The sequence below is a fragment of the Pelophylax lessonae genome (genome assembly GCF_965119305.1).
Source record: "Pelophylax lessonae genome assembly, chromosome: 8".
Taxonomy (NCBI): Eukaryota; Metazoa; Chordata; class Amphibia; order Anura; family Ranidae; genus Pelophylax; species Pelophylax lessonae.
In genome coordinates, this window is record NC_138775.1 from 158294314 (window position 1) to 158308140 (window position 13827).

Here is a 13827-nt window from a genome sequence, read left to right on the forward strand (position 1 = left end):
GTGATGGTATAGGCATGGCACAGGTGATGGTATAGGCATGGCACAGGTGATGGTATAGGCATGGCACAGGTGATGGTATAGGCATGGCACAGGTCATGGTATAGGCATGGCACAGGTCATGGTACAGGAGATGGTGCATGCATGGCACAGGTCATGGTACAGGTCATGTCACAGGTCATGGTATCGCTGCAGCCGCTTCAATCACTTACCTGCTCTCCTGGGCTGGCTCACTGACTCCACACACGCTGCCTGCGAGACGTCCACAGCGGCTGCTCCTCTCCGCTAGTCCTCTTCATGCTGACGGCGGCGGGAAGGTGATCGGCTTCTCCTCTCCTCTTCGTTCTGCGGCAGCGGGAAGGTGAGCAGCTTCTCCCTCTCCTCTTCGTTCTGCGGCGGCGGGAAGGTGAGCGGCGCCGGCTTCTCCTCTACTCGAGACTCCTCTTCGTTTGCGGCGGCGGGAAGGTGACCGGGCGCTGACGGTGAGTGACTGATGCACGCACCGGCACCGCCCCCAACGAGGTCAGCAGGGATGTCCTGAATCATGATTGGTCAAGGCTGGACTCTGGACCAATCACATCCAGGACATCACAAAAGTGGGGAGTGTCGGAGCGCAGTGCTCTGCGCCCAGGTGACCCCCCCAGAAGGCTGCCAATTGGCGCCTCTGCCGAGTGGAAACCCCCCCCCCCCCATAGCCACCAGTGAGTCCAGCGCCCCTAGTGGGCTAAAAATTGATTTTTTCTAAATCTTTCTTTTTTTTGGGGGGGGGGGGCGGCGCCCCCCTATCGGCCGGCCGCCACTGCTAGCTAGCAAAATGGTGACGTGTTCAATATATATGTATATGTATATATATATGTGTGTATATGTATATGTATGTGTGTGTATGTGTATATATATATATATATATATATATATATATATGTATGTATGTATATGTATGTGTGTGTATGTATATATATATATATATATATATATATATATATATATATATATATATATATATATATATATATATATATATATATATATATGTGTGTGTATATATATGTATATGTGTATGTATATATGTGTGTGTGTGTGTATATATATATATATATGTGTGTGTGTGTGTGTATGTATGTGTGTGTATATATATATATATATATATATATATATATATATATATATATATATATATATATATATATATATATATATATATGTATGTGCTTTATTTATATATGTGTGCTTTATTTAGGTGCTCTTGAAGTGCTGTAATATGTAAAAATATCCTATTGATGTGATGTTTTTCTTATTTAATAGGTAAATGCGAGGTCCCTTCTCCGTACTCAATAAATGCAAATATTGTTCACAGAACACTTTCACAAATATATATTGAACGGGAGAAATTAGGATTTCAGTGCTTTCCAGGCTATACAACTTCAAATGGACAGACAACTGGAGAAATTGAATGTCTTCCAGATGGCAGATTTTCTGGAGAAAAATGTTCTAGTAAGTAATGAGTGTATGTGTGCAGTACATAATAATTTATCATCTCATGTATTGAAATTGTTACCTTTCAAAGTTCAGGCCAACTATTACTATAACACTTGATGTGATCAATTCTGTAGTCTGGAACACTGAAAAGTTATAGAATGTTTTATTAACAAGCTCAAGCATACACAAAATATCTGAGTATATCATAACAGGAACTAGGAATTAAAAACAAACCCAAACAGGCTTTAGAAAGTATTGGATGTCAGAGGTATAAGCACTGCATATCCCCCTCATAGGGCAGCACAGTGGCTTACTTAAGCAGCCTATAGATTAGTATTATTTTTTTTTTTTTTTGTTAATGTTCAACTAGCAATTTGGTTCCTCCACCCACACATTCTATGAGGATGGGAGAATCCTCCCGCTGAGCTATTGTATTCTAATAGCAAGGAGATTTCCCCGCTGTCAGAAGACACTAGCCAGCAGCACTGATCAGGCAGCAAAACTCCATCAGATTTGTTGATCAGTAGATTGACTTCTGTACAACTGCCTAGTCCATACATGGAAAGAAATTCAGCCAGTCCCTGCTGAACTGGCCACATTTTGATCCATGTATGGTCAGATTAAGTGGTTAGCAGCTCCACCTGCAGCACCAGGGTCATCGATCTGAATCCCAATCACAGCAATACCTGTCTGGAGTTTGCATGGTCTCCCTGTGCCTGTGTGGGTTTCCTCTGGGTACTCTGGTTTCCTCCCACATTCCAAAGGCATGCTGAGAGGTTATTTGGCTTCTGTATAAATTGCCTCTTGGTATGTATGAATGTGATATCGGGACATTTGATTTGAATCCCCCTAAAGGCAGGGCTAATGTGAATGTACAATATATATATGTAAAGCGCTGTGTAAATTGCTGGCACTATATAAATACCTGTAGTAAATAATAATTATATCACCAAACAGTACTATGTATTTTAATTATATTAAACCTTGGTCCACACAGGACCCCTTGCGATTCTTTGAACATGCCTAGGCTGTTCGGGCTCTTGGTCTCCTGTTTGGTTGTGATCAGTAGGAAAATGCTCTTTGTGAAAAAAAACTTCTGAAAAGTACAGCCCAACAGGTGCAACACAATTGACATTCCATATCTATTCAAAGATGTAAGGTCCTAGTAACATGTCACTCTGAGTTTAGGATTGTTCCTGTTTAAATTAGGATTTTTCCTGTTCTTAAAGAATATTTATGGTCCAAATGTAAAATCATATTTTACTTTCTATATTTTATTTCAATTATATTTAGCACACATCTATTAATCTGGATGATATCGAAGCTTGTAAACTTACTTTGTAAATATCCCCACACATTTCCTTCTTGAATTCTGTGACAAGTATTCACGGTGTCCTATTGATAGGCACTGCTGTCACAGAATTCACAGGGTCTGCCTTCTGAACTACAGAGGCACTAAAAGGTGGAGTTTCAGGAGGCGGAGTCAGTGCAGTAATCATAGCTTGCAGGCAGTGAGGTACCATGGGATATGTAGTCCTCCGAACTGAAAGCAAACAGGATGGGAATTTGCAAAGAATGCAGGGAATTCAGACAGACAGAACTCAAAACATGAAAGGAAATTTCAAATAAGCTCATATTGGATTGTCATAAAATGAAAATGTATGCTGTGTCCTTAGATTTCATTTAACTCTAACTATAAACCCAGGCTGTAGCAGAGTATTATAATGTGATGGCCATCGATTAATATAGAATAAGTTATACCTTTTATTCACTAACTTATTAAAGATGCAAGCTTTGAGGATAACGTGGATCCCTTCTTCAGGCTTTATAAAGCCTAAAAGGGATCTAGTTTATCAGGAAATCCTGCAGTGGTGTATTTAAGTTTTGTGCTGCCCTAGGCCTGACTAAACTTGTGCACCCCCTAATTTAAATATGACCCACCTCTTCCTGTAAAGGCCACACCCCTTCCTGTGTATGACCCGCCCTGTCATCTGTAATCCACAGACCACAACCACGGTCTCAGTGCCCATCAGTGTATCCTCACCAATTCCCATAAGTTCAGCCTCATCAGTGCCGCCTTATCAGTGCCCATCAGTGCAGCCTCATTACTGCCCATTAGTGCAACATATCAGAGCGGCCTCATCAGTGGCCATCAGTACAGCCCAATCAGTGGCCACCAGTGCAGCCTATCAGTGCCCATTAGTGCATCATATCAGTGCCCATCAATGCAGCCGCATCAGTGCAGCTTATCAGTGCTGCCTCATCAATGACCATCAGTGCTGCCTCATCAGTGGCCATCAGTGAAGCCTATTAGTGTCCATTAGTGCAACATATCAGTGCCCATCAGGGAAGCATTCCAGTGCTGTCCCATCAGTGAAGCTTATCAGTGCCACCTTGTGCCTCATCAGTGCCCATCAGTGCAGCATATCAGTACCCACCATTGCCACCCCATTAGTGGCCATCAGAGCAGCATTTTAGTGCCCATCAGTGCAGCCTATTAGCGCCCATCAGTGCAGCCTATTAGCGCCCATCAGTGCAGCATATCAGTGCTGCCTTATCAGTGCAGCCCCATTAGTGCAGCTTATCAGTGCTAGGGATGATCAAACTTTTTTGAAAAGTTTGGTTCGACCAGAACACCCGAATTTCCTGAAAGTTCGGTTCGGATTCCAGAACCCCATTGAAATCAATGGGACCCGAACTTCTGGAATCAAAAAACACCATTTTGAAGCCATAAAACCCAATAAATGCCCCTAAAAAGTGCCCAGGGTTCTGGGTAATGCCCCAGGGACTATTATTCACACAAAAAGTTCTTAAAATTGTCGTTTTTGATAGAGAGCCAATTAATGAAAAAAAAAAAGATTTATTTGGATTTAGTGTCTGGGGGGGTCTAAAATGTGTACCTGTGAAGTTTCAGCTCTGTAGCATGTCCAAACCAGAATTATAGCATGCCAAACCTTCAAAAATTTTTGCTTAACTGCACCTTTCTTTTGCTCCTAATCAACTGCACAGCCATGGTGTATGATGGGGACATAATGCAGTGCACTGGGAACAAGATTAGAGTTTTTTTTGGAAAAAGGTGCTGTCTCTTTAAATGTGCATATAATTAACAGGTGTATTTTCACAATGGGGCTATTATTACCAAATGTTTTCAAGAAGTCAAAAGATGTATGCAGATGCACTTTATTTCATGTAAAATGGTGTTTGATGCACTTTAACTTGAATTCTCACAAGAAACAGACATATATGCACGGATACATTGAGGGTTTGGGGTAGGGGCCACAATGTAGTGCACAGTGAACAAGATTAGAGATGTTTTGGATGAATGCTGTTGTCTCTTGACTTTGAATAGAACTAAAGGATGCTTAAAAATTGGGCCTTTGGTGGTGCCCACGATGCCTTGACACCATAACCCTATGAAAGTGCTGGTTGTGAAGGCAATAATTACCTATGTAAGGAAAAAAATTGCAATGATATGCGTCTGTGAAACAGGTGCACAAAAACTGTTGTTTGGGTGTTGGCGGAGCCATACCACTGTAAGCCCAAAGAGCTGCTAGTGAAGAAGGCGTAAAAATTATGAAGGTGTGCACCTGTGGAACAGGTGCGCAAACATGGTATTTTTTTGTTTAGCGTAGCCTCCCCACCGTAAGCCCAAAGAGCTGGTGTTGAAGGAGGCCAAAAAATTATAAAGGTGTGCACCTGTGGAACAGGTGCGCAAACATGGTATTTTTGGTATAACTAAAATGAGGTTCTGTGAACCTAAACAGAATGAGAGGAGGGTGGCACCATGGTCCAGGCTTAAACTGAGGCTCAGCAGCCACATTGCAACAATAGACTAGTCTACAAGGTCTGCATCAGGTGCATCAAAGCTTGAAAATCCACAACTGATTCATTTTAATGAATGTCAAACGGTCGACTGAGTCGGTGGAGAGTCTCGTTCGATGGTCTGTGACGAATCATCCTGCTGCGCTGAATGCCCGTTCCGATAGGACACTGGAAGCAGGGCAGGCCAACAACTCCATGGCATACTGGGCCAGTTCTGGCCAGTGGTCTAATCTTAAGACCCAGTATGCCAGTGGATCTGATTCGTCACATGAAAAGCCCTCTGTCACTTTGTGCCCTGACGTAATCGTCCACCATGGGATTCAGACGCTGTCGATGCGATGTGGCAGCTGAGAGGCCTGGGCGGTGTGGACTAAAAAAAGACTGAAAGGCATCCGTCAACAGCATGCCTTCTCCAACGCTCCTCTCGTGACCAGCAGTAGAATCCATGGTATGTTGTCCCCGCCCCTGCACCCCACGGGAGTCGGGGAACGTGTTCACCAGAATCCTCTTGAGACTGTTCTCAAGGGATTTGATCCTGTGGACTCTCTGGGTGGATGGGAAAAGCTCAGATACTTTTAACTTGTACCGGTGGTCAAGTAGGGTGGCCAACCAATAGTGGTTAGTCTCTTTAATGGCCTTGATTCTGGGGTCCTTTCGCAGGCTCTAAAGCATGATGTTTGCCATGCGTCGCAAATTAGCAAAGGCCTGAGAAGCTGACTCCTCGGGGTCACTCAAAACGACATTATCTTCAACATGCTCCTCCTCCTCCCAGCGACTTACTACTCCAAAGTGTCCAGAGGGAGTCAAACTAGGCCTTGCAGATTGCCGCATGTCTTCCTCCTCCTCCGCCTCAAAGCCTGCAAAAGTTCCCATGGAATCGTCCTCCTCCTCTTACACCCCTGGATCCTGCTCGGGCCTCTGGGAGCTAGGCCTTATGGGGTCAGGATTCTCAGGATAAAAGGGGCCTTGAGAGGCAAGGAAGTCCTCCTCTTCCTCCTGCTGCTCTGCCTCCAGTGCCCTGTCCATAATGCCACGCAGAGTGTGCTCCAACAAAAACAGTACCGGTGGGGTGTCGCTGATGCATGCGCTGTCCCGGCTGACCATCCTTGTGGCCTCTTCAAATGGCGAGAGGACAGCGCATGCATCCTTAATCAAAAGCCACTGCCGTGGCGAAAAGAAGCCCAGGCGCGCTGAGCCAGTGCTGGTGCCGTATTCGCAGAGATATTCATTGAGGGCTCTCTGCTGCATGTACAGGCGCTGCAGCATAGCCAAGGTGGAGTTCCAGCAGGTGGGCATGTCACAGACGAGGCGGTGTACCGGCAGGTGAAACTCGCGCTGCACTTCGGCCAAACGTGCAGTGGCACTGTATGACCGCCTGAAGTGACTGCACACCCTTCTTGCCATCCTTAGCACATCCTGCATTCCCGGGTACGAGTTCAGAAACCGCTGTACCACGAGATTCAGGACATGCGCCAGGCATGGCACATGGGTCAACTTTCCCTGCCGAAGGGCGGCCAGGAGGTTTGACCCATTATCGGTAACCACCATTCCTGGCTGCAGCTGGCGTGGTGTCAACCACCTCTGGGCGTGTGCCTGCAGAGCCCCAAGAATCTCAGGGGCAGTGTGCTGCCTGTCCCCTAGACACACAAGCTGCAGCACTGCGTGACACCTTTTGGCCTGAGACATAGAATAGCCCTTTGAACGCTTACGTGGTACCTCATCATATTCAAAGGACCATGCTGCAGAGGAGGGCATGGAGGAGGATGAGGAGGAGGAGCAGGAGGGGGTAGAAGTGATCAATCTACCCGGATCAGCGACACCACCAGCTGTTTGCAGACAATAGGGCAATGGGGGCAATACTGGCTGCAGCACTGAGCTATGGCTACAATCCCTTCCGCTGGCAAGCAGTGTCACCCAATGAGCAGTGACAGAAATGTACTGTCCCTGCCCATGTTTGCTTGACCAAGTGTCAGCCGTCAGGTGTATCTTACGGCTGACTGACTTGGCCAGGGACGACACTACATTGCCTTCCACATGTTGGTATAGGGATGGCAGGGCCTTACGGGCAAAGTAATGCCGACTTGGCACCTGCCACTGTGGAACTGCAAATTTTGCAAAGTCGCGGAAGGGAGCAGACTCTACCAGGTTAAATGGTAACAGTTGCAGAGCCAGTAGTTTTGCCAAACTACTGTTTAGACGCTGGGCATGTGGGTGGCGGGGAGTATACGTTTTTATTCGTTCCAGCATGTGTGGAATCGAAATTTGGCGTCTAGATGTTACAGCTGGTGGTGTGCTGGAGGTAGATGTGACACTGCGTGCTATATCATCCCTGTCAGTGGAGGCTGCCAACAGGTGACGAGTGACTATAGCAGGGACAGACTGATGTGCAGGTGGAGCACGAGGAGGAGCGCGAGGAGGACTAGGAGGCCGACTTACCGATCTTTGGCCCTTTTGTGGGTTCTTCAAATGCTCCTGCCAACGGGCCAAGTGGTGGGTTGTCAAATGCCTGTTTAGGCAGCTTGTACCCAGGTGGTTGACATTTTTGCCACGTTTTATACCCTTCTGACAAATCTTGCAGATCGCAACTGTTCGGTCTGCATGAGATGTCTCAAAAAAGGCCCAGCAAGAAGAGGTGTGTATAGTGGCCCGGAAGACAACAGGTGCGTCCTTAGATGGAGCGGGCCGTCTGCTCTCCCCTCTTGCTTGCTCTGCCTCCTCCTCAACCTCAGACCCAACATCAGACTCCATAAAGGACTGAGCATCAGGCGTGGCCCGGGAGACAACAGGTGCGGCCTTAGATGGAGCGGGCCGTCTACTCTCCCCTCTTGCTTGCTCTGCCTCCTCCTCAACCTCAGACCCAACATCAGACTCCATAAAGGACTGAGCATCAGGCATGGCCCGGGAGACAACAGGTGCGGCCTTAGATGGAGCGGGCCGTCTGCTCTCCCCTCTTGCTTGCTCTGCCTCCTCCTCAACCTCAGACCCAACATCTGACTCCATAAAGGACTGAGCATCAGACGTGGCCCAGGAGACAACAGGTGCAGCCTTAGATGGAGCGGGCCGTCTGCTCTCCCCTCTTGCTTGCTCTGCCTCCTCCTCAACCTCAGACCCAACATCTGACTCCATAAAGGACTGAGCATCAGGCTGGAGTAGATGGCCGACACTGTGGTCAAACAGCTCAGCTGACTCCTCTGCCATATCTGAAGTTGGGTCTAAGGGAGGACGTGAGGTGGACATGGACTCATCTCTATTTGTTCTGCCAACTGCAGAAGACTGACCACTTTTCTCTGCCTGGGTCACTGTAGTTGCAGATGATGCCGATGATGAGGGTTTTGTAATATAGTCCACCACCTTCTGTACGTGCTGTGGACGTATAGCTTGGCCACTGCCGGAGAACAATCCAAATGGTGGCCTGGCTAAGGATTGACCACCACGTCCACCCCTGCCTCTAGACACCCTAGAAGCTGTGCCCCTTTCCGCAGCAGGGCCATGTATGCCTTTTCTTGATCTACCTGGCATATTTGTCACTGAGGCGTTGGCAACTCTGTGCGGTGAAAAACGCACACTGCTATGCGACAAAGTTGTCACTGAATACAGCACAGCATATGCGTGTCACGCACAGTTGCAAAGCCTTTTGCACAGTGGACCTAACGCTTTCAAGAACAGGCGTTAAGTTGTCGCTGAGGCAATGTATTTTGCTGACTAGCAAGCACGTATACCTGCTGTAGATATATCAGCAGTGCAACGTGCTCACTACACAGAACCCTCACACTTTCACTTTCCCTACAGAAACTAGATTGTTGAATATAACTACTGTGGTACAAAGTTCCCTAACTACACTAGATATTCCTTTCCTCACACTAAAAGAACAGCTCCATACAGCAGAAGACTGACACTGTCCCTTTTAAATTTTATTTTTTTTTTCTAACTCAAAAAAACAGCACAATCGCTGTATTTCTAACTACACTGACTGGCTGTAAGCTGAATGCAATTCTGCTATATGGAGCTTTAGAAGCACTCGTCTATGCAGAAAACGTAGTGTAACAAAGCAGGAGTAAGAGAAATGCTTCCACTCTCTTCAACAGACTCTGTATCACTGTGCTAGGGGTTAGGCGGGGCTATCTTATATACTGTGGGGCATATTCACTCCTGATTGGCCTCTGATCCCAGTAGTCACTCCAATCGCGTTCCTAGCAGACTCCCGTCCCCTCATTGGCTTTTGCTGACGTTTCTGGGCCAATCACGGGCTTTTAAAGCCCACTTCCTGTCCCATTGCATTTTGGGCGGTTCTGGTGGCCGAATTCCGAACTTTTACCGCAAAAAGTTCGGAATTCGGCCGAATTTCGAACACCCAATGTTCGGGTCGAACCGATGGTCGACCCGAACCGTTCGATCATCCCTAATCAGTGCCACCTCATCAGTGGCCATTAGTGCAGCCTTATCAGTTCCCATTGGTACAGAATTCTGTCACTGGATTAGTAAGGTTACTCCTTTCTTTTAAGATATTTGAACTTGTACCGCCACTGATTGTAATCATAGAATTATAGATTATTTCACTTATTTGTATAATGACTAGGAAGTCCTTAGTCATTATACAAATAATCAGTGGCAGCAAACACAAGTCCAAATATCTTATAAGATTAGAGTAATCTTACTAACAAAGTGACATATTGCGATAGCTCATATGAGGTGAGCAGGTCCAAAATATTATTGCAATCATATACAATTAAAAGTCCTAATTGTATATGATGCAATTCAATCTGCTCATTCAAGGACAAGGATGTTTAAATACATTTAAATGATATTATTGACATGATGCCTGCCATACCTGGGGTGAAGGAGGGTAGGTGGAGCATTAGGCTGCAGTGCCACACTTATTAGCATTGGCAGACGTCAGGCTAGTTGTATCAAGTGTGGTCGCTGGCCTGCGGTCTGTCCGCATGGCTTCACCGGCCGGTATTATCATTCAGGCAGGTAGCAGTGTGATCGCTTTATGGGGTTGCCAGACTGATTTTCCTCTTGGACCCTGCCCTCCAGCTGAATTAGACTGGCCCTATACTAAAAGTGTAGCGCAAGCCGGCGGGGACCCTTTTCATGCAGGAGTCGGGAGAAGGCTGTTTTTTTTTTCGTGCGGGGTGCAGCTTTTTTGCTGCCCCCCTGCAAAGTGCTTCCCTAGGCCTGGCCTTATAGTGTAATGAAACTTTTGTTGACAAATAAAAACCCCTTTCTGTGTGATCTATGGCAGTTGCAGTGATAGGGATTTAACACCAGTTTTAGCAGAGTCCTACCTTCTTCTAATCTTAAGAAATAACTGTTTATTTCACCATGTTCTGTGCAGACGGAGTCTGAATGGGAGGGTGTACTTTCAGTGTTCTGATGAGAAAATCTGCAGTGTCAGCATCCCTTTACAAGTTTTTAATCCTTAGGGAGTGTGACAGACCCAACCAGGACAGGGCTTTTGTAGGGGACTGCAGGGTAGCCTCTTGCCTACTAACTGACTATGGGCCCTGGCTTTTGAGGGGGCTCTATTCTTTGGGAGGTGCGTGCTTGAGGGACCTTTGGGGTGGTTTTGCTTGAGATTTGGGTCCATGTCATGTCCATGTCTTCCCAAAAACAGACTCTGGGAACCTAGGACCTGCATACAGATTTTGAGCCTCTGTGACCAAACTATCATTGACTGCATCACCCCCCCCCCCCCGCCTTTCCCTTCTAGACTCTAAGCAGAATCTAATAAACCGTTTCAAACAACCTGATGCTGGTTTCTCCTGCGATTATATGTAATCTGTTTTTTTTTAAAAGCGATGTATGTTTTTTTTATATTCATACTTACCTAGGAGGATGTAGCATCTATCCAATGCTACATCTGTCCCCTGGTGCCTCTACCACTGAGCAATCAAACACCGCCGATCGCTCAGTTCTCACAGCTCCGTGAGCAAAGAGCTGCAGGCTGTTAGTCAGAAGCTCTCTGCTCTGACCCCTCCTTGCTCACTGGAGCACAGGGCTATGGAGGGGGGGGGGGGGGGGCGGTAGCAATCGGCTCAGGCTCTGTGGCACGATGAGAGGCTGAATTGGGTGCCAGTCCAGGCATGCGGGCAGATCCCAACTCCATGATCGTGATGATGCCTGAGCCTGAACCAGCTCTCTGATGTCAGCAGCTCACTCTCTGCTGAAAATGGGTTACGGGAGTGCAAAACGATCTGGGCTCCTGTAAACCAAAGAGGCACAGTTAAAACGAGATTTGGATGTACTTCTCCTATAAGGTGTATTTCTTACATTGTATGATTCCCCATTGTGTGCTTCCTAGGTGTGAATCCTCATTGTTAATTTAGTCACCTATTGTTTCTGTCTGTCTGCTAGTATTGTGTCCACTTCACCTTATTTCCAAACTATTATGGGATGTTTGTGTGTTTATGTCAGCTGTTCATTAGATGCAGAGGCATAGCTTGAAGCCTGTGGGGCCCGATGCAAGGGCTGACCTGGGTCCCCCCCACTACAATCTGCTGCTTTTACAGCTTGCTTGCCCCTTCACTTAGTGTGTGAAACTGGAAACTCAGAGTGACCAGGATGGGCCTTGGTGGGCCCCTGAGTTTACTGAATTAACTATGCAAGGTGACACAGCAAGCAATTTTGCCCAGTGTAAACCAGAGCAGACAACCTTTAAGGAGTGGAGACATGAATAATATGAAAGAGATCAAAGATCAACGGGGTTTCAGTGTCCTTCACTGTCAGTCAGTAGAGCAATGGACACAGCCCCCATTTCACATCATGGGTTCCTACGGCTGCACAGGCTTCCTGGAGCATGGGCAGGGTCACTATTGAGACCCCTACAACCCTTGTAGCTATGCCCATGCTGGTAATGACATGGGCCCCTCCCCCCTGCTAATGACATGCTCCCCTCCCCCCTGCTAATGACATGCCCCCCTGAAAATTGCTTGCTCCCCTCTCCCCACCATCCTGGCAATGACGCAATCCCCTCCTCCCCCCTGGTAATGTCATGCCCCCCTCCCCCCACCATCCTGGTATTGACATGCTCCCCTCCCCCTGGTAATAACATGCTCCCCTCCCCCACCATCATTGTAATGACATGACCCCCTCCTCCCCCCTGGTAATGACATGCCCCCCGCTCCCCACTATCCTGTTGATAAAATAGCCCCCCCCCCTTCCCCCACCATCCTGGGGATCGCATGCGCCCCCCTCTGGTAGTGACTTGCCCCCCTTCCCCCACCATCATGGTAAAGACATGGCCCCCTCCTCTCCCCCGGAAATGACATGCGCCCCCCCCCCTCCCACCGTCCTAGTAATGACATGCTCCCCGGTAATGACATGGCCCCCTCCCCTCACAATCCTGGTAAGAACATGACCCCCTTCCCCCACCATCCTGGTAAGCACATGGAGCCCTTCCCCCCCCCCCTTGAAATGACCTGCCCCCTCCCCCATCATCTTGCGAATGCTATGGCCCCCTCCTCCCCCATTAGTAATGACATGGCCCCCTTCCTCCACCATCCTGGTAATGACATGGCCCCCTTCCTCCACCAGCCTGGTAATGACATGGCCCCCTTCCTCCACCAGCCTGGTAATGACATGGCCCCCTCCTTTTTGGAGTGGTTTTTCTTCAGATTTGGGTCAATGTCTCCCTAAAGACACACTCTGGGAACCTAGGACCTGCATATAGATTTTGGTACTCTATGCCCAAACCATCATTGAATACATAACCCCCCCCCCCCCTTTTCCTAGACTCAGAGACTCTAAGCAGAAGATTACAATCCGCTTCATACAATCTGAAGTTGGTGTCTCCTGCAGTTATGTGTAATCTGTTTATTAAAGTGTCTGTCTCTCATTGTATATATTATATTTCCCCATTGTATGTCTCCTAGGTGTAAATCCCTATTGTGTCGTCTGTCTGTCTGTCTGCTATTATTGTGTCCACTTCACTTCATTACCAAGCTATTGTGGGATGTTAATGTGTTTTGTTGATTAGATGTACTGTTCGAAGCACTGATATTACGGTTTTAAATTGCATTGTTTAGGATAATGTGCTTAAGTTATTATCTGATTTTGTGTGGTATAAATTCTGGGTGATTTTTCAATGAACGGTTCCAGTTTGCACCTAAGCTAGTGTCCTCTAGTTCTTCAGTGCAGTGCTCAGCTAGAATACCTCGTTCTTGGTTCCAGAGTGAAGGAAGTTATATTTTGCTAAAGGCACCCAGGCAGGGCACCAGGCGGCTTGTCACAGGGAGTATTTCACCAAACTGAAATTCTTATTGCAGAGGGTGCCTAAAATTTTGACTTGTATCTTAGTGCAGTCTTCTGGGAAAATCTGTGAGCTATTCACAAAAGTAAGAGATTACATTACTGGGGGCGCCCCTTGCACCAATTGTTCCATACTTACCACTCTGAATCTTGATACTGACCCTAGTTAGCCTGCCTTGACATTTGTTCTTGGATTATGCTCTAGTCTGCTGCCTGCCCTGATCTCTATCTGACCTTTGTTTACGCCCTTTTAGGGATGAGCTTCGAGTTTGAGTCGAAACT

General features: G+C 47.0%; 1 long non-coding RNA gene across 1 annotated transcript in view; it reads left to right on the forward strand.

Moving 5' to 3' along the window:
• The window catches only part of LOC309561253, a 243060-nt gene that overhangs the window by 70458 nt on the left and 158775 nt on the right, over positions 1-13827 (forward strand). The window contains exon 2 of the long non-coding RNA XR_014225555.1: positions 1300-1488. This is a non-coding gene — a long non-coding RNA (uncharacterized lncRNA). The remainder of the gene's footprint in view (positions 1-1299; positions 1489-13827) is intronic.